At 43.7% G+C, this 27,741-nt stretch overlaps 1 protein-coding gene and 1 pseudogene across 4 annotated transcripts in view; one reads left to right on the top strand and one right to left on the bottom strand.

Annotated features, from left to right (window-relative positions):
- The first annotated feature begins 1,356 nt into the window (after window positions 1-1,356).
- CUL1 (cullin 1) overlaps window positions 1,357-27,741 on the top strand; it is a 113,665-nt gene continuing 87,280 nt past the window's right edge. The window contains exon 1 of one of the 4 annotated variants that reach the window (XM_070515282.1): window positions 1,357-1,748. The gene's annotated coding sequence lies outside the window, so the exon portion shown is untranslated. Of the gene's footprint in view, window positions 1,749-1,824; window positions 1,887-1,911; window positions 2,092-2,180; window positions 2,377-27,741 lie in introns of those variants that run through there. The other 3 variants (XM_070515284.1, XM_070515281.1, XM_070515274.1) reach the window with 3 other exon arrangements.
- LOC123288408 (U6atac minor spliceosomal RNA) lies at window positions 27,507-27,654 on the bottom strand (annotated as a pseudogene).

Below are 27,741 nucleotides of genomic sequence, written 5' to 3' on the forward strand. Positions count from 1 at the left end.
GAATTTTGATTCTGACATCTCTCAAGTTAATTATCCCTCAACTTTGGCTCATCTAAAAGAGGAACATCAATTTTGCTGAGATGGAGGAGAAAGATGGAGGTAGGATGTTTTGGAGTGGAGAGAGAGTAGATGGCCTGGATCTGTTAGGTAGGAGACAAAGTTACCCGCTCAGAGTAGAAGTGGCGTAGATGCAACCTGGTTGTGAAGCAGACATAAAAGTCAAGGGAATAGTCTAACTGCTAAGAATGCTAACGCAGAGGGCTGGAGAGGAAAGGATTAAGGAAGTTAAGAACCCGGAATTGAGGCAGTGAGACAGCGGAGAGGGTGATACAGGTGGACTAAATACTTCCATTAAGGAAAAATGCAGGGTGGAAGAGACAAACAGTAAAGGGAAAGTCGACCCATCCAGCTTGTGTGTTAGCTGTGGGGGGAAGCCACAGACAAGGAGACCATACTGAATGATGAGACTGGAGAAGATAGGTTAGAGAAGATGGAGATGAAATAAGTTGTTGTCTGAGGAAATCACAGGTTCCAGTAAGGGGAAGAAACAAGGATATGGAAAAAACCACATATGTACAGTGTGGACGAGCCTTCCATTTTTATCTTCAGTCTTACCATGTGTCCACAGAAAAGTTGTTAAATACACTTAAGTTTTATTTTGACTGGGCTATTTAGAAGTAGAGGATATAAACCAAGAGTTTTTTAACCCTCGCCCAGACGGAGATTACCTGCTTCAGTGACAAGTATAGACAAATGCAATACTTCTAAAAACACTTTACATATGTTGACAAAAGACCACATTTCAACAGGAGGAACCACATACACAGGTGGGATAACTCTTCCAAGAGAGAAACCCATGTTACTCAGGAAACAGCATGGACTCTGGGAGAGGCCCTCTGCTCTGGGCCTAGGATTTCTACCCCAAGGTGGTACTAGAATCTCTGTACTGTTTTAGTTTGGAGCAAAACAGGAAGTTACATTCATCTTGTCTTTTGCCCAGAGGGGACAATTTGAAATCCTTCCTTGCTTGCTCATGGAATTAGCCAACTCTCTGGTATGTTGTGAACCTGGGTTAAAGCAGGAGCCCCTTCAAGTCCATGCTTCCTCCAGCCTCTGTCACCATAGGAAGCCAGGTAGCGATTTGTACTGCTAAAATTTGTATTTAGAGCATTTCAAGTACCCAATTGTAACAGTTAATTTCAAATGAATGCGACCAACTACTTCAGACTACACTTGAAAATAATACTATTTCATCGTCACACTTCTGACCCTCCGTATATGTAAATTCTTAAATTTCATTCTAGATCTGTCTTTACAAAAATTAACGGTAAAGTGAATCTTTGTCAACACTTGCCCAAAACGAGTTGGCGAAAGAGTTTGCAGAGGGAAGCCCAGCTTGGTTTTATTTTAGAAACGATTTTAGAGAGAGAGGGAGAGGCGCAGATGAGCTCTGGCTTTCAGGGGGTGACTGCTGAGACCTGCCGGTGGAAAGGGCTCGAGAACGCGGGACACGTCTCTCGAAAGTCTGCGCCTGATGTTCAGGGCCACTTGCCCATCTCGGACTTTATCAGCCGGTCGGGGACACTGCTTTTGGCTACTCTCCCCGCCCGGGGTGTAGCTGTATTTGTGCTCCACGTCGGTTCGGGGGTGTGTGCGCCCAGGAGAGGGGCAGGAGGAGGTGGAGGAGCGTCTCCTCCAGGCTGTTTTGGGGCAGTTTCCCTGGAGGCTGGTGCCCCCAACCTAAAAAGGTGACCCCTCCTCGTTCGTCCGAAGTGGCGGGAAGCCGGGTCTTGAGCAGCGGCCCAAGGCGAGGGTGGCTGTAAAACCCGGCGGCGGAGCCGGGGCGGGCGCGGGGGCGCCGGGGAAGGGCCCCGGCCGGCTCTCAGGTAGGAACAGCCGGCGAGCGGGCCCGGGCCGGCGTGGGGTGGCCCGGGGCCGTGGCGGCGGCGGGCGGGCCGTTTCCGGGCCCCTCCCGCGCCTCGGGCCGCTGGGGCGATGGCGGCGACGGTTTCCCGGCTCCCCCGCCCCGGACGCCGATGGCGCTGCGTTCCGGCCCTCCCCCCTGCCTCTCCCCCGCGGTCGCCGGAGCCGGTGAGGCCGGGAGGGCGGGGAGCCGGGGAGGAAAGGCGAGAGGGCGGAGGTTGCGTGGTGCAGGCGGCGGCGGCGGGAGGAGGGCCGGCGGGCGGGCGGGCGGGCCGAGGAGGAGGAGGAGGAGGACGAGGAGGCGGGAGCCGTGGCGCACGCAGCTCCAGGCGGGGCGGCCCCGGCGGCGGAGGGACGCAGCCAGACCTTGGCGGGACGGGGATTTAACCGGGGCCAGGCCCAGCGACCAGGTGGAGACGCCGCCGGAGCCATTTAGGCCCCAGGGAAATGCGGGTGAGTGGCGGCGGCGCCGGGCGCGGGGAGGCGGCGGCGCAGGCCCGGCCCGGAGCCGCGGTGTCGCAGTGACTGGGGCCGCGGCGGCCGAGCGCAGGCGCCCGGCGAGGCCCGAGCCGCCCCGCCGCGGCCGGGCGGAATGGCGGCCGGGTCGGGGGACTCGTGGGCGGAGGACGCTGGCGGCGGGGGGAGCGAGCGCGGCCCGGCCCTGAGTCACCCCGGCCGGCTCGGGCCTGGCGGGCAGCGGCGCCGGACGCGGGCGCGGGGCGGCAGGCCCGGACTACGCACTGGGAAAAAGCCCGATTCATCGCGCCCGAGGCGGCGGCCTTGTGGCGCCGGCCTCTCTCCCGGCCGCGACCGGGCTCGGGCCGCGGAGCCGGGCGGCGCGGCCGTGCGCGCCTGGCCTCCCCTCGCGCGGCGACCCCCGCGGGCGCCCGGGCTCGGCCCCGCTCCCGCCCGCCGCGGCTCCCTCCCCCCCGCCACTCGAGCTCTCCGGTCACTGGCGGGCTGCGCGCAGGAGCAGCCCCGGAGCCAGGCTCCGCTTTCCGGTTCCCTGCCCGCGGCTCTCGGCTCCCCGCCTGCATTGTTGCGCCTGTGCAGGGCACTATTATTGGGTAATAGTCGCCCTTTTGCTCCGCTCTCGGGGGAGCAGGCGGGGAGGCGCGCAGGCATGCGAGTGCGGCGACCCGAGCGGACCGAGCCCCGGCGCCCGCCGAGCGCCCGTCTGTCGGGTCGGGCCTGCGTCGCGGCCTCGGCGCGCCCCCGGCCCTGCGCCCGGCGGGAGCGCGCGCTGACCCCGCAGGTACCCGGGCGCGCGGGGCGGGGGCGCCGGAAGCCCTCCTTCTCCCACCTGTGTGTGGGGGGTGTAACGCAGGCCTCAGTGGTGGTGGAGAGAGAGATGCTTAGTAACATTCCCTGAGACTCATCCCCGAAGTTAAGGGTTTTCTCTCTTTAGCGAGCTCTCTGCCAAAATTAGGATTCTCTTTTCCGATTGGAGCACTGTTGTTGCTTTTAGTTCGGAGTTGGGGTTAGTGGTTAAGTGTGCAAATACGGGATTGCATTTAATTTACTCAAGTATTTATTTGCTCTGTGTAATTGCCCTTCCTCTTAGTGGCATTAAAACAAAGTTAGGAGTGGAGTAAATTGATGACGCTGTTTCTGAAATACACTTATCGGAGTGACAGAAGAACTCAATTCATTTTACCGTAAGCCCTGAGCCTCTAGAACCTCAACATTTCTTAACACTCCGCAGAAGTGTGAATGCAGTTTTAAGTTGAACACTTCAAGTTGTGGCCGCTCCAGTCTCTACCTGATGCTCTGAAATCTTGCAGAGTTTATGGACTGTGTAGCAAAATAGGGAAAGTTGTTTAAAAAGCAAAACCAGTTATTTTGTTTAAAAAATATTCAGGTAGGAGATTTTCCTTGTTGAAGAAAGTTCTTGGCTATTAGAAAAATTTTTACTTGAAAGTTCTGCTTGTTGCTTTCTGTGGTCAGTCGAAATGGTTAACATCGCATTTCAAATTCCGAAGCATGCAAACACAAGACTGGCTTGCTTTAACTCTATTCTGCCCATTTTTGGAGGTAGAGAGAGCTCATTAAGTTTGAGAGGGGTGGCTGAATTACTCTCTAAAAATATTAAATTTTTTTTCTCCTTGGTGTCGTCTTTTAAAAACTATTTTGCTAAAAAGAAAAAAGCTTTAGATATACTAGGATTTTTTACCAACTTAAAATATCCTCCTTGTCTTAGAGCCACATGCTCGGGTCCTTCAGGCATGCCCCCGATTCCTAATGTCCACCCCCTCAGAGGACTGAGGGGCACACCAATGCCTGAGCTGATTCAGCAGTTCCCTTAGATGTTAGCCCCTAACACTCCTTTGTCTCTTACTGAATGTTATCTTCTAGAATAATTAACTTAGTCTTGATTGTCAGTACAGCCTTATTTCCCCGTGCTTTTTAGGCTGTGAATTCCTTTAAGGTAAGAGATAGTCCTTGTTGATTTTTGCATCCCCAAAGTAGCATCGAACTTGGTCATGGGTACGTTGGTTGTTTTTTTGAATGAATAAATCTGGAATAATTCTAACTTATGCCCGATGTTTGACCACCTCTGATTTTGGCTACAGTAAACAGTCACTGCACTTAGCTGATGAAGAACACAGCCTTTGTTATGATGGTTATTCTAGCACCCCAGGATCTGTCACAGGGCCCCAACAGAAAAATGGCTGGGTTTTCTTTCACTATGGAAATCCAGGAAAGTGCAAAGAAAATGGTTGTGACACTTTAATTAGCTTTTTTCCCTCAAAGCTAGTTTGAAGGTGCAGATTTTTCAGATTTTTTTGTTTTTCTTGGAAACAAGCTTGAGGTCTTTCCCTCAGGGCACATACTGCAGCCTCCAGTGAAACCCTCGGTGGTAGAGCCTCTTCCCTGATGGAGACATACGGCAAACCCACCGTGGCACTAGAGTCTGATGTGACATCTCTTAGGGGAGCGATGGCTCTTGGGTCCTTGAGGGCCTTTTATCAGAAGTTCACTGCCAGTATACGCAGCAGACACAGTGTGCCTTTCTTTCAGCATGGAAAATTGAAATGAATATGCTTTAAGTGGAAGAATTATTTGCTATTCTTCAAATTAGAAATTAGGCCCGAAAAACTTGGGAATATGTTTGTGTTTTGTTCTCTGCTGTCTCAGCCCTCCGTAGGTTCCAGAGCCATGGCTGCCTTCAGCAGCTAGTCGATCTGGAATATAATGCCTGTTGGGGACCTTTGGCTTAATTTTGAACTTGTCTTTTCGATGTGACTGGACAAGAGAGTACTGTTTTCAAGGTACCAATTCTGGGTTCACCTTGCCCTTTTTTTTTTTTTTTTTTAAAGATTGGCACCTGAGCTAACAACTGTTGCCAATCTTTTTTTTTTTTTTTCTCCCCAAATCCCCCCAGGATGTGGTTGTATATTCTAGTTGTAGGTCCCTCTAGTTGTGGCATGTGGGACGCCACCTCAGTGTGGCCTGATGAGTGGTGCCATGTCCGCGCCCAGGATCTGAACCCGGCAGACCCTCGGCCACCGAAGCGGAGCGCGAGAACTTAACCACTCGGCCACGGGACCGGCCCCAGCCATGCTCTTTTTTTTGATATCTAGTAGTTTCTCAGTAAGGTGTGTTCTTTTGTTTGCTTTTCAAAACTGAGAAATGAACATTAAATGAAGAATAAACCAGATTTGTATAAAACCTTTAAGTTTCTTCTATTGCTGAGGACTTTAAGCTCCCTGTTTATAATATGTACATTTACTAATGCACACTATAAACAAAATTATGATGTTAATGATATCAAAATTTTTTTATTCCAACATATTTTCTAGCTTCTAAAAAAAGTCGTGTGTGTATTATTTATTCACTTATTTTTGCTTAGTCGTAGAACATTTTGCTGGGGAGAGAAAACCTGGGGGTCTAGTTTGAGCTTAACGTTGCTGGGCCTGTATTTCTTCATTTGTAAAATGAGATGGTTTTTGTTTTGTTTTTTCTGAGGAAGATTAGCCCTGAGCTAACATCCGTGCCCATCTTCCTCTACTTTATATGTGGGACTCCTACCACAGCATGGTGTGCCAAGCGGTTCCATGTCTGCACCCAGGATCCAAACTGGCAAATCCTGGGCTGCCAAAGTGGAACGTGCGCACTTAACCGCTGCACCACTGGGCCGGCCCCGAGATGGTTTTTAATTGACACTGTTTGAGATTTCTTTAGGCCCTCAAAGTATGTGGATTCCTTGGGACTGTCATAGCTTTTAATACTAACAGCATTTGAAAAACCGTTCTCTAAAGGATACTTCTATTCGTGTTTGAACAGGAGATTTGTGGAGCCTAAGTTTGATAGTCATCTGAATTTTTTCCCTTGGGAAACTTGGGTCAAGTAACGGGAATCACCTTGCTGGCTTCCAATCCACATTCCAGATCGCCTTAGCTCCGGTTCCCAGAATTCTCCCTGCCACCCTTTTGTCGGCTTTTGCTCATGCTTTCCCCTCTGCCTAGAGGACTGCGTCACCTTCTTGTCATCCGACAGACTCTTGCTCCTTTAAAACCCTCCACTCGGGCCCTCACCTCCCCCCATCCTGTCCCGTCCCAGGCCAGCCCTGCTTGGGATCCCGTGAGGCCCCGCCTGGGTCACTGTCCTAGAACTTCATCCTTTGACCGGACTTGGTGGTTTCTCCCGCTAGACAGACAGACTTTAGGCCCAGAAAATGTGATGTGCATGTGTCCCCTGGGCCTAGTACCCGACCCGGGTCAACATTCATTTAAGTCCTCTTTTGTTCATGAACATCCTCCTGCCTGAAATCTTGACCAAGCCCCATGAAGTCTCGGTACTATTGTTCGATCCGCCTTACAGCATATGGGTGAAGACACTGAGGCTTCGAGTGGTTAAGGCTGGGCCTGGTGGGTGTGCAGCCTGAAACAAGACAGGGACTCCAGAGCTCCATTTCAACCAGGTGCTCCCTAAGTGTTTGCTTTATATGAAGGTGGAAGAGGAGAAGAGATCGAAATGAAAATGCTTTAAGGATTGCTATCTGATCATCGATGATTATGACAGAATTCATTATGCAGAACTCTGGTTGACTACTAGGAATGAGCTTGTTCTGGTCTTTTAGTAGCTGGTGGACATTGAAGGAGAGTAATTTAGCACTGATGGGGTAGAAGTGAACACAGTAGAACTTTGGGACTATTGTTAAATTGGCCGTGATGTTGTGACTCACGGGCCTTGCAAAAATTTATAAAACCATTTTAAGTCTGTTCATATCTCATAAGCTGCAATTTTTTAGAAGACCTGTGTCAGAAAGTACATTGGAAAACAGATTGTGTGAAATGTGTGCAGCCGTTTAAAATCTGTGTGCATAAAGTGTGTATGCACTAGTGAAAATGGTTGTAATTTTAGGCTGGTGAACTTGTGTCCTTTCTAAATATTTTTCAAAAAAGTTTTTTTTAAGAACCGAAAGATAATACAAATGATCTCAGGATAGAAACAGCCTCTCTGAGCGTAACACGGAAAGTAGGAACTGGAAAGGAAAAGGTTTGTTTGGTTACTTAGAGTAAAGGTCTCTATGTTAAGATGCCATAAACAGTTAAAAGACACATGGCAAACTGAGAAAACTATCATAACTTAAAAGCAGATTAACCTCCCTCACTATAAAAAGAGGGATTGTAAATAAACCAGTAAGATAAAGAGAACACCCCCCCCACGGAAAAAATGGGCAAACCGGTAATTTATAAAAAGAGCAGGAAACATGAAAATTTCAGCTTTACTAACAGTGCTCCTAGAAATGCAAATCAGCGAGATGCTGTTTTTAAAAATTTTGGCATAGATTAAAAAATAAACTACTTCTGGTTGAGGGTATGGAAAAATGAGCCCACTCATACTTTGCTAGAAGGAGTATAATTTAGTGTGATTTTTCTGAGAGAAATATGTGACAAAAGCTTAGAAAATATGTATGTGTTTTGAAATAGCTAATCCACTTCTAAGAATTTAGTCTGAGAAAATATAAAAAATGATTACTAAGTATTTTGTCATGAGTACACTATTATTTAATGCCTCTTTTTAGAGCATTTATTCAGTTTTTTGCTATTAAGGATGATTATTTCAGCATTTTTAGACCTTTGCATTTCTGTAATTCTGTATTTAATGATTCATTGAGTATTAAATGACAAAGACAAACTAAAAAACAATATGTAATATCTAAAATTTTGGGTTTGGTGTTTAGTATATACATTTTAAAAAAAGCCAAAATGTTAATAGTGATTATCTCTGAGCATTGGAATTACGGGTTATTTTTAATTTAGTCTTTCTAGTGTTTTCTTCCCTCCGCTTTTCTGCAGTTCACATGTATTTGTAATACAGTGGATTAATTTGTAAAAACAAAACAGGACAGTGGGAGCAGTGGGACTCCTGCATGCTGCAGGCACTTGGGGGTTTGCTCCGCTCGCAGGACCCTGTCCAGGTGTGTTGACGGGGGTACCTCGCTGCCTTTCCATGGGCTGTTTCCTGAGGTCAGGGTTCACTCGCTCTAGTCTTCCATTCTTTCCCCCGTATCTTAATCCTTCAACCACTTCAGGTCCCCTTAAGTTTATGCCCCCCGTGAAACTATCTTAGTCTCATGAAACTCATTTGTGGTTTAGTATTTTATTAAATCCAACACTGGATTCTGTACTGGTGAGTTGTCTTCACAGTGGAGGTTTCCTTTTCTTAGCGATATTATGAACTTCCTATATCCTTTTTTGCTTATTTCATAACTTCTAGTCATAGTAGGTGCATTTTTCAACTGAATGTTTAAACCCATTGTCATGCTTAAGAATATAAATTTGCTAGAGGGGCTGGCCCCGTGGCCGAGTGGTTAAGTTCACGCGCTCCGCTGCAGGTGGCCCCGTGTTTCGTCAGTTCGAATCCTGGGTGCGGACATGGCACTGCTCATCAAACCACGCTGAGGCGCCGTCCCACATGCCACAACTAGAAGGACCCACAACTAAGAATACATAACTATGTACCGGGGGGCTTTGGGGAGAAAAAGGAAAAAAAATAAAATCTTTAAAAAAAAAAGAATATAAATTTGCTAGAAATTAGAAAAAAATTCTTTTGGCACACTTTATGCTATAGCTTGGAAAATTGAAAGGTTACAGTAACCTTTCAATTTAAGAAATGTATTATAAGTGACACAAATTAGGAATACTGTTGGAATTATGAGAAAATAGGTACAGAGAAATGTGTCACCAAATGCCAGGAAAGAAATGCCTTTACTATGTGGAAATTAATTATGTACTAACTAAAATAGTTAAGTATGCCTGATAAGCATCCGAAGAAAGTCAGGATGTGGGAGAAAGGGCGGAGAACTCAGAGCTCCCTTCCTGCAGGGTGGAAGGAGGCCTGCTCTGGTCAGACTCGAAGGAAAGGTTTGAAATCTGGGTGAGGACCACAGACTTTTCAGTCCCGAGTGGAATCTCAGGATCAGAGCTCTAGGCTCGGCTTGCCTCCCCGAGCCCCAAGTGTATCTTTGGGAACTAGGAGACCGTCAGTTTAGGGGAGGGTGGAGAAGAAAAAAGTCCAAGAGTGGTTTCTTCTGACTTCTCCCATGTTAAAGATTTAAAATTCATCAAAGATTAACTTGCAGGTTCCTCTTACATGTAATGATACCACTATTTGTTCAGCACTTAGTGTGCGCAGAGACTGGGCTGAACCCAGGTTGCTGACTTCCAGGCTGCTCCCGCTTAGCTTTCTGCTTCTTGCGAGTGCCTCACTTGGACAGAAGTCTTTCCTCTGCTTTCCTGGGTGAAGGTAGACCTGGACACACGGAGCAGACATGTTTTACTAGTCAGTCATCAGATAGAGACCCCCGAAGTCAGAGAGTCTTCTGTTTGATATGGTGATGAAAGTCTACCAGCAGAGACCCAAAAGACACAGAAGGGCAGGCTGAGGGGTGCTGAGGACACTTAGCCTGTGGGCGTTAGCTCTTCAGCGGTACCTTTGTAAATGTTCTGTGTGTGGATGACTTTGCCCTCTGCAGGGTTTTGTTGGTTGGTTTGCTTTTAATATCTGCTGTTGACTTGGTGCATTTCTGATGAAGCATATCACACTTGTAATCACTTTTGACATTATGAATCATTTGTTTGTTTTGGTCACAATTATTTTTATAATAAAGCAGCTCAGCTTTACCACTCCACATGTTACTGCATTTTCAGTATTTTTATTTATTTGTTTAGAGCACTATTTGCCTGTCTGTGTTCTGTGGCATGTAAGGTATGGGTGTGGGAGGGAAGATCTGTGAGTAAATAAATTTAGGAAATGCTAGGTTGTATATTGAGGGGAGTTTAATATGTTAATGTACGTTGTGTATCTTACAGGGGGCATATATCTTAGAGGGTTTATATTTGTATGTATGTATATATATATAGGGTGTACCCTTAACTTAATAATAGCCTTTGAGGGAAGAGGACCCTACTCCCATATTAAAGAACGTGTTTTGTCTTGTAGAACACGTACTGATTTTAGAATTATAGAATGTGAAGAATTACGTGCCTTGCAGTCAAGACGTGGTATGTAGTAAGTCGCTGTGTTGGTTTTGTTCTGTCTTTGCTGAGGCACTGACTGCGTTGTGAACACTGGTGTTCTTTGGGGCAGGGTGGGGAGTGCCGCAGAGACCAGGATCCTAATGAGTACGGAGTTATAGGTGTGGTTGTCTAGAAACGATTTTTGTTTCACTTTATTTCTTGTCTAAATCTAAATCTTAAATGTTACTAGAGGAAGTAGCTAAAAAAATTGTTTGGTAAGCACATGAATCATCATTAATCCATAATCACTACTGAGGAATAACAAAGTCAGAGTATGCATCATTCACATTTTCTTGGAGTCATATGTTAAGTGTACTTGTTAAACTTGGAAAATACTGGTTTATATCATTAACTTCAAAGATAATTCGAACTCTTCTCTTTCCTTCTTTAAGTCTAAACTGCCTGGGGGTTTTTTTGCTGAGGAAGATTCAGCCTGAGCTAACATCTGTGCCAATCCTCTTTTTGGTTGAGGAAGACTTGCCCTGAGCTGACATCTGTGCCAGTCTTCCTCTATTTTGTATGTGGGTCACTGCCACAGCATGGCCACCAATGAGTGGTGTAGGTCCACGCCCACGAACTGAAGCTGGGCCACCGAAGCGGACTGTGCCAAACTCAACCACTAGGCTATGGGGCCGGCCCATAAACTCCCTGGGTTTGAAAAGTATTTCAGTTGATTGAACATCAGACTTGACTTCTTCTCTTTAATTTTCTTTTACAGTCTTTCCTGCTCTATTAAATTGGTTCTCCTGCATTTCTAGCTCTGTGGGGCCTGCCCAGTGGCGCAGCGGTTAAATTCACAGGTTCTGCTGCAGCAGCCTGGGGTCTGCCAGTTCAGATGCTGGGTGCGGACCCAGCACTGCTCGTGAAGCCACACTGTGGCAGGCATCCCATATAACAAAACAGAGGAAGATGGGCATGGATGTTAGCTCAGGGCCAGTCTTCCTCAGCAAAAAGAGGAGGATTGGTGGCAGATGTTAGCTCAGGGCTAAGCTTCCTCAAAAAAAAAAAAATGAATGTATTCTACCTCTGTGGTTTCCAGAGTGTGACACTGTTCACATGAGATGTTAGGTTAAATTAGTTTGGGAAGCATAAGCAGGTCTGTTTTCTAGAGCATTTGGGCCCCTTCAGGAGGGGATGTAACATGCAGCGATCTCCAAACTCCTGGGCCAGGTTGCCCTTCTTTTTTCTTGAACGATCTCTCAGCATTGCATCCTGTGGGGAATATTCTGCTCTTCTGGTTCTGTCTTCTCTTAATTGACGTTGAGGGGATATCTCTCTGACTTGATTCTCTGTTCTAGTTTGCTTTGCTGTGGGGTTTTTCACTTGTGTTTTGTCTGGAGCGGTTCTGCTGGTTTAGCTCGCTGACTTCAGCCGGCTCCCTTCAGTCCTTCTAACTGCCCTCAGGGCTTTTCCGTTAGGCTAACCTACCCTTCCATCTCACTTTGCCCCAGACTGATCTCTTTTGCTCCCTAAACCATATTCACCTTGTCTCTTTCTAGCATTATATCTGAAACTTCAGTTTTCCCCTCTTGTCTGTATTCAGTGAGCTATCAAATCTTGTTAGTTCTTCCATCAAAATGCTGTGTTCATACTTGCCTTTTTGGTTCTGTCACCAGCTTCATGTTGCCCTCAATCCTCATGCCTGGTGACACAGGCATCGCTTGTGTTCAGGATTTGTCGTGGCTCCTTGACTACGCAGTCCGTCTGGAGTCACCGTGATTTGGTGGACCGGGCTCTGCTCTCGGTCCTCGCCCGTCCTTCACCACACAATCCCATCACCTCCTGTTGAGCATCAAAAACACTGCAAGCTGGGCTGTGTGCGTGACGCCAGCAGGCTGCGCTTCTCACTTAAGGGGCCGAGCGTGGGCTGCGGTTATTTGTCCTGTCCTGGTTCTCCAAGCTGGGAGTGTGATTTCTAGCAATAACATTTAACGAGATTTCAATAAAGCAAACCAATTTAGGAAAGTCCTGTAAACATTGAGATTTTATCTATAATAAATTACAAATGTAGAAATTTTCTTGATACAGCTGATTTATAGAAAACATGTATGATTAAAGAATTCACAGATTATAACCAACAACAGTTTCCTTTTGAAAGTGTGGATGAGGTGTAAGATGTCTCTTTCTAGCAGTATTTATGATAGATAAATAGGGGAGGGTGTGTGTGTAACTAGGACAGGAGATTCTCTTAACAGTTGTAGTGAAAAGTGATTGTAAAACACATTCCCATGACTCCCTTGGCAGCAGTGAATTGACTGCAGTTTTACATTTAAAAGATTTCTTTCCACAGTGCAGAGGAGGGTTTGTTTCCCCGACAGTCTCCTGTGGATGAGTGAGTATAAGCGCTTACTCTGTGTGATCTGAACAAAAGTTGTCCTAAAATGTGCTGCTTTCTCTAGTTCATTCATTTCTACTTTGCAAAAGTTGATTTATTTGCAAAGTTTTGATGTGTAAATATTATTTTAGAAAATTGAATCGTGTTTGTGAAGCCCAAGCCCTCTAAAATGTCCTTGTGAGTTCTTGATACAAACCTATGGGGAAGATTTGGATTTTGTGATTTGGATGTTCTTTTATTTATTTATTTATTTTTAGGAAGATTAGCCCTGAGCTAACTCCTCTTTTTGCTGAGGAAAACTGGCTCTAAGCTAACATCCATGCCCATCTTCCTCTATTTTATACATGGGACACCTGCCACAGCATGGCTTTCTACCAAGCAGTGCCATGTGCACACCCGGCATCCGAACTGGTGAACCCCGGGCCACTGCGAAGTGGAACATGCACACTTAACCGCTGCGCCACTGGGCCGGCCCCTGGATGTTCTTTTAAAAAATATTAAGTATATTTTCAACTGGGAACATGTTTGATGGTTTTCAAAATAAGCTATTTGAACCATAATCTTGAAAACCTTGCTTGAGAAAAAACACAAGTTAATGAAGTAAATTACGTGAAATCAGAATGTTGACAGGCATTTCTGTGAAGCTTCCCCCACTAAACTTGAGTCTGACGGTAAAGACGGTGGTGCTTCCCCAGTCACAGCTGGTGTATTGACAGAGATAGTAGCAGTCTTAATATGTAGGGTGTTCTTTATTCTTATTTGTGTATGGGTTTTAGTTACTGTAGAGGTGCACTGAGCTGCTTCTGTCTTCTGCCCCTAAACCGTAACCTAAAAAACCACCAATTTTATAGTGACTATAGAAGCAACTTGTGCAGACAAAGGGAAATTCACTACAAATTTTTGCAACTAAGAAGAAAGAAACACCTGGACTAGGAGCAGTTCAATAATAATAAAAAAAAAAACCCCACAGAGGCCAGCCCGGTGGTATAGCGGTTGAGTTCATGTGCTCAGCTCCAGTAGCCCAGGGTTTGCCGGGTCCGATCCCAGGCGCAGACCCAGCACCACTCATCAGGCTGTGCTGTGGCAGTGTCCCATGTATAAAATAGAGGGAGATGGGCACGGAGGGTAGCTCAGGGCCAATCTTCCTCAGCAAAAAGAGGAGGATTGGCAGCAGATGTTAGCTCAGGGCTAATCTTCCTCAGAAAAGAAAACATACACATACACACACACACAAATGCTAGAAGCTTAAATCTGTTTCAGAATCATCTTCTTAGGGGAAGCTGATATTACAGGTTTTACCCAATTTTTTTCTTTGTTATAGAGATGGCCAGATTGTTTTGAGTCAGAGTGGGGAGCAAGATTTTTTTTAAAAGCCCCCTTGCTGCCTCCAAAAGAACACCTCTTATTGCTGGTTATCATCACATGGCATATTTCATGAGCTCAGAGACAAACTCAAATAATTGATTGAGAGACTGCATTTAATCTAATCATTTAGCCTTGATTGATACAAAGCCCAGATTTAAATACAGTTTTGTGTATTATGTGTCTCCTCACATCCTTTCCCCACTATTTATAATGTCTGAAAATATTTCTGAATACTTGATGTTGTAGTAGCTAGTAAGGACATTTTCTTTCTTTCTTTCTTTCTTTCTTTTTTGTGGTGAGGAAGATTGGCCCTGAGCTAACATCTGTTGCCAATCTTCCTCTTTTTTTTCCCCTTCCCAAAGCCCCAGTACATAGTTCTAGGTCCTTCTAGCTCTTCTGTGTGGGATGCCGTCTCAGCATAGCTTGATGAGCAGAGCTAGGTCTGTGCCCAGGATCCAAACTGGTGAATCCCAGGCCGCTGAAGTGGAGTGTACAAACTGAACCACTATGTCACTGGGCTGGCCCCAGGACATTTTCAACATGATGCTTTTTACCAAGGGCAGTACTGCACATGTGCACAGAAGGGGGAGTGCAGCTCTCTGACAGGTGGACCCACAGGAGCGGTACAGTAGGTGGTGTCAGGCTCATTGTGACCCTGAGGATTCAGGACCATTGTCTGTGCACTGACAACATTTCACCTGATAGAGAGCACTTCATGATTTCTCTAGGAACCTTTAGGGTGAATAAATTGGCAAATGTATTCAAAACAAAGCAAAAAGTAAAAGCTCCAAATCAGATAAAGAGAGTGGTAGGGGGAGAACTGTTTATCGTCTTTGAACCAGTTTGTAGAGAAATGGGAAGTGTCTTTGAAAGTTCACTTAGCTGGGGAAAGTTGCTGATCAGAATTTTTGAACTTAGGGTTAATTTATTTGTATTAGTGGAAAGAAAAGTCGTGAAAAGGCTTGAAAACCTGGATTGGGTAAACGACTTCTTGTTCACTTAGTAATGTGGTAGCTTTCAAAATCGGCTTATTGAGTGGATGTTTTTTCAAGGCTTAGCACTCACCAACTACAGGGCACACTGTCATCGCACATGTAGGAAATTTTGGAAATTAGTTGAACAGAATTGTGGGTACTGAGTTGAAACATTTAAACGAAAGTTACAGCATTTGTGGTGGAATAAGGCATCCTTCCGTGGAGCAGCCCTCGGGTGTGCTTCTCACCAGGAGATGGAGAGACTTGCCCTCTGTGTGTGACACGTGATTGCGCCTCCCCAAGCTGAAGGTCCATGTCTAGATTTCCACCCTCAGTGGCCTGAAGGTGTTTCCTGTACCACCAAGCATCCTGGTCATCTCAGGGGTGAAAAACGACTTGTTCTTTGTTTCTGCGTATCTGTGTTAGTCTGGGTCCTTAAGATGCCTTGTCACCGAGACAAGACAGGTTTCTTGGAGCTGATGTGCAATGAAATCTCTTGAGTAGGTTTTCCAAACGTAGTGGATTCAGTACAATAGTGGCTCACTCGTTACCTAGTAAGATAGTTAAGAAACGTTTTCTCAACGTTTAAAACACTCTGTTAAAGCAAACATAGTTTGTGGTAGAATGAAAGATTCGGATTAATTTTAAGAAAGAATGAGGTTTCAAAGAAAACTTGAACTTTTAGCAACTGCTTCTGCTGGGTCCCCAGGTGCATCAGAATGCAAAGCTCTCCCTCCTGATGAGAGGTACACTTTGGTGGGAATTTTGGGGGAGTGCTGCACCCAGCGTCATCAGTTGTCAAGGGGCTGTGAGATTTTCAGGCAACATTAATTTACTTCATTTTGATTTAAAAAATAAGCATGGTAGCTTTGGCATTTCCCCCTGAGAAGTTTTTGGTGTTTTTTAATTTAAGTACCATGTTAGGAATTTCAAGGACATCTGATAACTTTTTTTTTTAGATTTTATTTTTTTCCTTTTTCTCCCCAAAGCCCCCCGGTACATAGTTGTATATTCTTAGTTGTGGGTCCTTCTAGTTGTGGCATGTAGGATGCTGCCTCAGCGTGGCTTGATGAGCAGTGCCATGTCCGCGCCCAGGATTCGAACCAACGAAACACTGGGCCGCCTACAGCGGAGCGCACAAACTTAACCACTCGGCCACTGGGCCAGCCCCTGATAACTTTTGAAGAAGTGTTAATATGAATAGTGGCAAATGCTTACTGCGTGTCAGGTGCTCTTCTAAACATTTTATTTACATAACGCATCTGTTCCTCAGAGCAACCTTGTAAGACAGGTACAGTTCCTGTCCCCATTACAGACAATTATGGGCACGGAGGTTAGGGTATCTGGCCAAGCTCACACAGCTAGTGAGCGGTGGAGCCAGAAGTTTGAAGCCTCATGCACATCCACATACATTTGTGTATTAACTATGTGAAATCATGTCACTGTGTAATGTCGATCCGTGCTGCTTGAATTTTTTTCTGCAGGAAGAAATTCATTTTGTAGGATAACCCTGTACATGCACAGACATAAAATAACACTTACCTTATGTTTTGTGAGCTCTTTTTTCTTTATTTTACTTTTTTGAAAAGTTCCAGTTGCCATTTACTAACTCGATTTCATGGCGCATACGTTAATGGATTGTAGTCCTCAATCTGAAAAACGTATATGGTGTAGATAGTCATGATCAAATGTAATACTGTTTTTTCTTGTTTTGAAGTAAATGAAAAGGCTTGGAAATAAAATACATGCAAGCACCAAGCTAGATCGTTGAAGATGTGCTCATAAAAGCATTGTGCCAAAACTGAGAACTGAAATTGAGGCCTTAACAGTTAAAACTAATTTATATGGACAAACCGGTCAGTCTGTGTAGCACCTGTTAAATATTAAGTGATTATGGTCATCTGCAAGTTTTCAAGTTTTCTAAAGCATTTATACCAGTAATGCTTTGACACCCTACTTGGAAGTCACATAGTAATTAAAGGAAGAAGAGTCTATATGCCAACTGAATTAAGATTCAGTCACGAGTTGAACAATATTTAAGGCTTTGAGTGCTGGTGTGTGTGTTTTTAGACTTTAAAGGGACCTCTTCTATTAATTGTTCAAGTACCAAGTCTAAGAGAATAAAAATTGGTTCCTAATTCCTAAGATGTTCTTAGGAGAAAATTCCATACTTAATAAGATCTGAAATTTCTCATTGTTATGTGTGTGTGTTTGGGGGAATGACCTGGATGAGCATGTGCATCCATCTATATTTAATTAGAAGGACAAAGATTGATCTCAAGGAGAAAGCAGCTATATTAATTCTTTTAGTGCTGGGTTGAGGGCCTACTAATTTCAAAGCTCTGCTCGTTTTTAGAAAGCAGGAGAAGACAGACAACTGAACCATGAAGTTTTAAATACATTGGTTCTTCTCTTACTCCAGAATGATGAGTCCTGGCCTTAATTCTTTTAAATAAGAATTAAAAAATAAATTCTTTCTTAATTCTTTTCAAAGCCCTCAGTTTTACAGTTTTTATGGCTTCTTTGAGTAATTGTTTTTCTTAACTTGTACATAATGTAAATGTTGTGTTACCCCCCCCCCCCATTTTATTTGGTATTGTTCCTGGGCAGGTAGAAAATAAAACGACATGTTATTAACCACGTTCCATCGTGTTCGTTACTGTGTAATAGTTCTGTATGGTGATGGGCTGAATGGGTTTTTGTTTGGGGTGGTTTTTTTTTTAAGTGTCGTCAGAGATTCAGATGTGTCCCCAAAGTATTTGGAGTAGTAAATTCACCAATATTTCTGGAGTACCTGCAGTGTGCCAGCGCACTGTGTTTGGTGCCAAGGGTTCAGCTATGAATTGGGCCTCTGCCCTCCAGCCACAGAAGGGAGCCCACAAATCAGAAGTATTTCTTCTGTTAAATATGCAGGTCCTGGAGCCAGGTGTTCTGTTTACAAAGAAGAATCTTGAATTACTGATCTATTTTCCATTTTACAGTAACAGGTATGAATGTAAGATCCTCTCATTAAAACATCCATTATTCAAATATCAATAATTAGCAAAATAGCCTAATTTTGAATTAAGGAAAATAAGCAAATATAGTATTTGATATTTGATACTAGCTTTTTGTTTACTCTAGATTATAAAATACAAGCATATTTCATGAGCAAAATATAAAAATCAAAAGTGAGTTTCTACTTTTTTGGTTTTGTTTAAAGACAGTTTTTTTAGAGTTGTAGGTTCACAGCAAAACTAAGAGGAAGGTTCAGAGCTTTCCCATATACCCCCTGTCCCCACACATGCACAGCCTCCCCACCGTCAACATCCCCTGTCAGAGTGGCACGTTTGTTACAGTTGATGGACCTATGTTAACACATGGTAATTGCTCAAAGTCCCTAGTTTACATTAGGGTTCACTCTTGCTGGTGTACATTCTATGGGTTTGGACAAATGTGAAATAACGTATTCATCATTATAGTATCATACAGAACAGTTTCACTCCCCTAAAAATCCTCTGTACTCTGCCTATTTATCACCCCCTTCAACTCCCTGGCAACCACTGATCTTTTTGCCTTCTCCATAGTTTTGCCTTTTTCAGAATGTCACATAGTTGGAATCATGCAGTATGTAGGCTTTTCACATTGGCGTCTTTCACTTCATAATATGCGTTTAAGGTTCCTCCATGTATTTATTTTATTTTATTTTGTTATTTTGCTTTTTTGAGGAAGATTAGCCCTGAGCTCACATCCGCTGCCAATCCTCCTCGTTTTGCTGAGGAAGACTGGCCCTGAGCTAACATCCGTGCCCATCTTCCTCTACTTTATATGTGGGACACCTGCCACAGCTTGGCTTGACAAGCATTGCATAGGTCTGCACCCAGGATCTGAACCGGTGAACCCTAGGCTGCCAAAGTGGAACATGTGAACTTAACCATTGCGCTACCGGGCCGGCCCCCCATGTCTTTATTTTTTAAATTTTTTTTGGTGAGGAAGATTGGCCCTGAGCTAACATCTGTGCCAGTCTTCTTCTATTTTTTGTGTGGTGTGTAGATCTGCACCCTGGATCTGAACCCACAAACTCTGGGCTACCGAAGCGGAGTGTGTGAACTTAACCAGTGTGCCACCAGCCTGGCCCCCTTCCATGTCTTTTCATGGCTTGATAGTTCATTTATTTTAGTGCTGAGTAACATTCCATTGTCTGGATGTACCCACAATTTATTTATCCGTTCACTTGCTAAAGGATATCTTAGTTGCTTCTGAGACTTGACAATTATGAATAAAGGTGCTATAAACATCCATGTGCAGGTTTTTGTGTGGACATAAGTTTTCAACTCCTTTAGGTAAATAGCAAGCACTGTGATTGCTGGATCATATGGTAAGAATATGCTTAATTTTGTAAGAAACCACCAAACTGTCTTCCAAAGTGGCTGTATCATTTTCCACCCCCACCAGCAATGTATGAGAGTTCCTGTTGCTCCACATCCTCCCCAGCATCTGGTGGTGTCAGTGTCCTGGATTTTGGCTGTTCTAATAGGTGTATAGTGCTATCTCATTTTAATTTGCATTTCCCTGATGACTAAGGTTGTGGAGCATCTTTTCAAACGCCTATTTGCCGTCTGTAATCGTTGATGAGATCTTTGGCCCATTTTTTTAATCAAGTGGTTTTTTTATTGAGTTTTTAAAATTCTCTATATATTTTGGTTTGACACTCCTTTATCAGATGTGTCTTTTGCAAATATCTTCTCCTACTTTATGGCTTGTCTTGTTCTCTTGACCTTGTCTTCCACAGAGAAGTTTTTAATTTTAATGAAGTCCAACTTATCAATGATTTCTTTCATAGATTCTGCCTTTGGTGTTGTCTAAAAAGTCATTTCCTTACCCAAATCATCTAGGTTTTCTCCTGTGTTGTCTTGTAGGAGTTTTATAGTTTTGCTCTACTTTTAGGTTTTTTTTTAAAGATTGGCACCTGAGCTAACGTCTGTTGCCAATCTTCTTTTTTTTCCTTCTTCTTCTCCCCAGTGCCCCCCATTACATAGTTGTATATTCTAGTTGTAGATCCTTCTGGTTGCGCTATGTGGGACACTGACTCAGCATGGCTTGATGAGGGGTGCCATGTCCACACCCAGGATCTGAACCCGCAAATCCTGGGCCGCTGAAGCGGAGTACGTGAACTTAACCACTCAGCCATGGGGCCAGCCCCTCTACTTTTATTTTTAAGGAAAGTTTTGCAAATATTAATGACTAATGTTCAACGTACTAAAAAAGTCCTTGCATTTAATGGACTTTAATGATTTTTTTAATGAAAATCAGGTGAATTAGATGGGGTTTTAAGGATCAGCTTCTACTACTGTTATTTTTTAGAAGGAAGAAAGACGCCTCTCATTTGGGGAATTCCCACTATGTACCAGGTATAGACAAGGCATTTTGCATAGGATGGCTCATTTAAGTCTTTTTTTTTTTTTTTTGAGGAGGAAGATTAGCCCCGAGTTAACATCTGCTGCCAATCCTCCTCTTTTTGCTGAGGAAGACTGGCCCTGAGCTAACATCCGTGCCCATCTTCATCTACTTTATATGTGGGACGCTTGCCACAGCATGGCTTGCCAAGCGGTGCCATGTCCGCACCCGGGATCCAAACCATCGAACCTGGGCTGCCGAAGCAGAACGTGTGCACTTAACTGCTGAGCCACTGGGCTGGCCCCCTCATTTAAGTCTTTGCGACTCATAGAAGTTGGTATTTGGGTCTTTAAAATGAGGTAGTAGAATTATAACTGGCGCTGTAGAAGGAACCTCATCTCCTTCTAAGGATTCTGATTAGCAATGCTCGCTGATTTTAGATTCTCTGTGTCTCTTCTCTGTAGTGACTGCTGTAGTATTTTCTCAGTTCCATCTGTGGGTGATCTGGGTTGGGGGTCATCTTGATGAGATTGCCAAAGGGACCCCTGTTAGAAGGCAGTGGGAAGCATGGACACAGGCAGAATATGGTTAATTTTATATCACATTTTGAATTCAGGGTTACAAGCACTCAACTGTGAGACATGCACAAAAGTTTTTTTATGGGAGTGTGGTTGTAAATTATTTGTCGTACATTATTTTTGAATAAGATATGTGGTTTGCTTTGGAAGTTGAAGCATGATAGTTGTCATGTTGTATTCAACTATAAGTTTATAATAGTGATGCTTGCATACTGGCTTTAGAATTTAAAAGGAAAATTCACATCTTGTTCACTTTCATTGCATAATGGCGAATGGAGGTAATAAGTCATCACTTTATCTGAACTAGTCCGGGAATCCTCCTGTGACACCAGAAACCAGGTGGGGCAGGTTCTGTTGGATTCTACCAACAACGCAGAATCCAGCATCTTCTCCCATGGTTTTGAGAGGGCCATTTCCACGTGGCTGCAGCCTGGCTTCCACGCTGCTGGAGCCACATTCTTGAAGGCCACTGTCTCCTGGCACTTACTGTAAGCAGCAACCTTTTCTTCATAGACTTTTCCTTGATTTGTCTCAGACCTTCGCTGTCAAGGACTGTATGTTTCATAGAGCTCTCATCTGGCGCCTGTGTTCTGGCCTTCTGCCTCTCCTCCCTGTGGACCCCTGTCTCCCTCAGCACACTCTCTCTCTCTTTTGGTGGTGGGAGGTGGGGGCTTGTTTTCCCCATGTCCTTTAAATCTAAGTTTTAGTCCTCGCCTCTATTAAGTTCTTTCCTTAGACTTTGAAGATTTTATCCGCAGTGGTGCCAACAATTTCAGCTTTTTGCCAATTGTTAAATTTATTTCTTCAGGTGTGATTTCCTTTGTGTTACAGTTCTGTATTTTTAAACCATCTGATTTGGCATTTTCATTTTGGTGTTATTTTATTTTATTTGTTTAAAGGTTTTATCTTTCCTTTTTCTCCCCAAAGCCCCCCGGTACATAGTTGTGTATTTTTAGTTGTGGGTCCTTCCAGTTGTGGCATGTGGGATGCCACCCCAGCATGGCTTGATGAGTGGTGCCATGTCCGCGCCCAGGATCTGAACCGGCAAGACCCTGGGCTGCCAAAGTGGACCGTGCGAACCTAACCACTTAGCTATGGGGCCGGCCCCCTTTTTTTTTTTTAAAGTGGAGTTATTTTTTTAAATCACTTCACATTCAACATATTTAAGGTCTTCATCTTCCCTTAGATTCATGCTTCTGCACATAACTTATCTAGTTCTCTTCGTAATATCACCTTTGTCTTTTGGGTTGTTTCTCTTTAACTCCCTTTACCCCTGGGGTTTTGCCAGCATCCGATTTTTTTTGAGTGTGTGTTCAATTTAATGATAGAAGGAATTTCACACAGATTTATGAATGTGTGGGTGATAATCACTTAACCTAGAACTGCCATGAGACTTTGTGCGTGTGAGTTCCTGTTTATTTACAATTATATTGTTTTCATATTATCTAAAACATAGGGCACAGTTGAGATCCTGTAGGCCGGATATGGATCACACGTGTTTTTATGGCTTTTACAGTGTAGCTTTTTACTTTTTTCAACCATGAAAGATGTCCACAATAGAGTACAGCAAACATATCTGCCCCTGAGAATTACATACGTTAACATAGTTAACATATTTCCTATTTAAGATCTACTGTGAATGGGCTTTATACCTACTGTCATTCCAAAGTATTGATGAGTCCACAGGATACTGGCAATAACTGTCATGGAATAATGAAAATACTCGTGATTTCTTGGTGACAAAGAGATACTGCTAAAACTACTGTGATGTGTTGCCTACATTCGTGATCGGAGGAATTGTCAAGTTTCAGTCAGAGGTTAGTGAAAAATAAAAACGTGATTTTTTTCCCCCACCTACATTTCACAGTCCCCCTGAATTCTGTCCATAGACCCACACTGAAGTCTGCTTGGACTCATATCCTTCAGCCTATTTTTTCCCACCCCCATAGGTAACCATTTTTATTAGTTTTCGGTTTATCTTCCCATTTTTTTCTTTTTGAAAAGAAAAATTTATCTATCCTTATGTGTTAGTATTTGCTCTCATCTCCTCGCCTCACACGCAAAAAGACCCTTGCTTTTTTCAGTTAATGTGTTCACGAAGAAATCACTATATTACCAGTAAGTGGGGATTGTCCTCATTCCTTTTTTATAATTGCACAATGCTCCATTGTGTAAATACGCCATAATTTAGTCCTCTTGTCCCCTCTTGAAGGATTTTGGGTTGGTTTCCAGTCTTTTGCAGTGACTAAACTTGAGTTTATGACTTTATGGTTTTTGGCCAGTTTATTTTGGGGGTAGATTCCTAGAAGTGAGATTGCTGGGTCAAAGGATAAATGTATCTGTAATGTTAGTATATACAGCAAAATTACTGTTCATATCATTGAGCATTTCCACTAGCAGTAGTTAAGTTGTTTTGGATTTTAATGTAGTGTCTGTCAAATTCTGGGATCCAGAGATAAATTTTTGGAGGTTTGAGTGTACAAATTTGAGAGACAGCTCTGTCATCCTTAATTCATTCGTTCCTTACTAATGCCCCCGCAGCCAGTCAGCTCAGTTACCGTAATTCCTGCTTTGTGTGGTTTTAAACGTCTGGCCTTTCCTTTTCTGTTGCTGTGAGTGTAAGTTGAGCTGTTACCTCAACTCTGACAGCCCCGGGGTTCATCTCACTGCGTTAGGTCCTCTTTCATCCTAACTCCACAGAGCTGTCAGACTAATTGTCTAAAATCACATCAGTCGGGTCACTTCCTGCTCGGAAACCTCCCCTAACTCTGTTACCCACTCGGAATAAAGGCCTTGTGTCCTGTCACTGCAAACTCACCTTCCTGCCTCTGCAGCCTCTTGCACAGATCCGTCGCTCAGCCTCGTGCTTTGTTTTCCGGCCTCCTGCTCTTCCTCCCTTGCGAAACACCCTCTCTGTTCCTCTACCACCTGTTCAGATCCTGCTCATTCCCTGAGAACCGTTCAGAGCGCACATTTCGTGAGTCGTCTTGATCGCCGTAGCCTGGGTGATTTCTTCCAGACCCTCGGAACTTGGATTGCAGTTTTGTCTGTCTTTAATTTGGCAGTAAGGCAGTATGCCGTAGGGCAGCTCTGTTGGGAGCTTCAGCTAAGTGTTTTAAATTACATTTTCACTTTTTTATATATGTTCCAGGAGAATATAAGCCTCTCTATTGGTAAATAGCAGTTCTTAAAACTTTCTTTCCAGTAAAACACTCAGTTACTCTGCTTTTCATGCTAAGGTCCCTATGTATGCAGAACCTGGTCATCTTGTAGGAGATATATTCTGTTCCGTGAAGGGACTGAATTTGCCACGAAGATGTATAGCAAGCAGGCTTTAAAGCTGTCTTTTTTTTTAACCCCCTTATTTTGAGGCATAATTCACATACCATAAAATTCACTCATTTTAAATGTGTAATTCAGTGATTTTTAGTAAAGTTAGAGTTGCGCAGCCATCACTACAATCCAGTTTTACAACATTTCCATCACCCCAAAAAAGATTCCTTGTACCTACTTGCAGTCACACCCCATTCCCACCCCAGCCCCAGGCAAGCACTAGTCTACTTCCTGTCTCTAGGGTTTGCCTGTTCTGTACATTTCATATTTCACATGATAAATGGAATCATATAACGTGTGGTCTTCTGCATCTAGCTTTCACTTAGCATAATGTTTTTGAGTTTCCTCCATTATGTAGCATGTATCAGTACTTCATTTTTTATTGATGAATAGTATTCTTTTGTGGCTGTGTGACATTTTGTTACCGTTTGCCTGTTGATAGATATATGGGTTGTTCTACCTTTTGGCTATTTAAATAATGTGCTATGAACATTTGCATACAGGTCTTTGGATGGACATATGTTTTCTTGTTTTTTGGGCAGATCCCTAATAGTGGAATTGATGGGTAAATTTGGTATATGGTAAATTTATGTTAACCTCATCATTTAATGTCCTAAATGTTTAATTACTAGCTTTGAGTAAAGACATAAAGCAATTCGAGCACTTATGATTCATTCAGGTCTTGGGAATTTGGCTTCAAATTGGTTGTTTGAGAAATAGCAGAACCCATTTCCCATTTGGGCATGCATTTATGGTGCTTCTCTTAGATTTTGTAGCCATGGACTTAAAGGTTTTGAATAACTAAGTGGAGACAAAACTCAGCTAATGCCTCTAGAAAGCCATCTATTAGGATATTAATTGCAATTTTTATGCTGCTTCTCAACTGTAATTGTTTGAACATGATTGTAATTATTCCCTTAGTTCTGTATAAAAATGGAATAATAAATTTTACAAGTAAGTGTAAATTTTGCAAGCCTTGACTTTCAGTAATGAAGTCATGTACACATATCTAAGGTAGTAAATGCTCTTCCCGGTGGATGGGCAAGGATAATTCTGATAATGGAATGCATAAATTTTTGATTTACATTTGCAAAATGTTAGCCCCAGTTCTGGCATCTTTAAGATTCTTTTGATTAAAAAAGTGAAAAGTTTAAATAATTAACATTTAAATACTAATTAATGCATATTCAGATGAACTAGACCAGTTTAGTTTGGGGAGTATAAGTGTAAATAAATGTCCAGGTCATGAGTTTGCTAGCTCTTCCTTGACCCATTGATTTCAGTCATTTGGACTCATCATCACACATTCACGTCATGAAGCTTTCACTTGTCTTTTTGCGTGGTTCCTTTGGAAGCCTTGTTGTAATCTCAAATTGAAAAGTCTTAGTACTACACTTTTTAAGGAAGTGAGATAAGAAAGCTTCACTCTCCTAAAGAAACAGCATGGACGGGGAGTTGATGGGAGGAACGTGGCTTTGGAATCCAAATACTTGGGTCTGAATCATTGCTACTTCTTAGCAGAGTCACTTTGGGCAAATTATTTAACATTTCTGAGGATGAGTTGCCTCATTTGTAAGAAATAGATAGTGCCCTCAGAGAATATGGTTATTGGATTCAGAGAGAGAAGATATTAAAGCTCTGTTGGCACAGTCTAGCGTTGTGGCCTACAGCGACTATTAGGGCCTTTCCTCACACAGTGAAACTGACCTGGAGCAAGCGGTTCCATTTGCTGGACGCCGTCTGGGGGTGGGCATGGGTGTGTAGAGTAGAAGGTGGTCATGGAGTTCGTTTGTTTAACAGCATGCATGGCTGTTTGTGTTTTAGGAATTAAGCCTGGTAGCAGTGTGGAGGACAGATTGGAGAGGGCGAGGCTGGTGATAGTGAGACCAGGGCAGAGACTTGCGTTAGTGACCCGGCTGAGAGAGTGATGCCTGGACTCGAGTGGTTGTAGTGGGTATGGAGAGAAGTGGATCGAGGGATGAGAAGGAGGGAGATTTGATGGAACTGATTTTACATCAAGGGTGAGAATCAAAGCTGACTCGTCTTACCAAGATGGGAAGCACAGAAGAGGGCTTAATTTGAAGGTAGACCAGTCAGGAGGCTAAGCTTAACCCTTAAAGTCCACGCAGAGGGCCTGGGAAGGGTGAGGTCCGTGTAATTAGGAGAAAGTGTGTGGTGGTTAGAAATGAAGATGGTGCTTCCATTGCCTCCAGGATTATTTTGAGTTGGGTACTGAGGCTTCTGTTAACCAAGATGGAAAGAAAGGCAGGGAGGGAGACATTCAGTTTTGGACACGTGAGTTTGTGGCCTCTGTAAGATCTAGGGAAAGGAGAGGAGGACGAAGAGCTGGATTCAGGAGCAGCTTGGAGTTGAGTGTCCAGAGAGTCTCGTGGCCACTGTCATCCAGGCAAAGTAGGAGAGTGCCAGGCCGGCCCTGCTGCTGGTGGCCGCTCCTGCTCCAGAGATGACTAAAGTGAAGTTGTAGACGTCTGTTACTGAGACTTGGTGCAGGACTCGGTGCGGTTTGTGTAGCCTGAAGCTTTAGCTTTCCTGCTGGGCAGTGCCAGCCTGTCTCAGCTGTGCACTTCAAACCTAGCGGGCTGAGTCATCCACTTTTTCAGGTGTTGCACTCATTTAAAACTTTAGTGGAATTTAAGAATTTCTCAGCTTGGGAGCTTTCCAGTCTCAGTCCTAAACGGCATTGAGTGTCCTTTAATCTGCTGAATTGTTTTGCTTTGTATGTATCAACTGGATCATAGTAAAACCTAACAGTGTGTTCCAGGTGTGCAAGATGAGACCCTGCTGCTGCAGTGACCTCACTTCCTCCCCTTCCGGAATAGACTGTCTCCGGTACTGTGCAGCTCCCTGTGGCTGTGTGCTTCTTTCCAATACCGTCTCTGCTCTACATCCGTATCCTTCTTGCTTTTCTTTCTATTTTTACTTCATATGTTGTGTAGGTTTGCTGAGTTTTTTGTGAATTTTTTATTAATGGAAAATAGAAACTACAGTGTACCTATTCATCACTTAGCTTTTTTCCTTCAATATTTTGAATTCCAGCCATCATGTCATTTCACCCACAAGAGTATATATCTAACAAGTATGGTGTTTTTGTTTGTTTATCATACGCACAGTAAGTCCGTGGTGGTCAGTGCCTTAAGCAGATCTGTGTTGTATGGGGCATTACAGTGTCTTCCCATTCTTGCCCAGGGGTGTGCTAGCCCTCTCACCTTTCATAGGAGCACTCTTTTTTTTTTTAATCTATATATAAAAGTTGTCTTATACTATATATACTCCTCTGTCACTTTTTTCACTCAGAACTTTCTAAAATT

This window comes from Equus asinus, chromosome 1, assembly GCF_041296235.1.
Source record: "Equus asinus isolate D_3611 breed Donkey chromosome 1, EquAss-T2T_v2, whole genome shotgun sequence".
NCBI classification, from domain to species: Eukaryota; Metazoa; Chordata; class Mammalia; order Perissodactyla; family Equidae; genus Equus; species Equus asinus.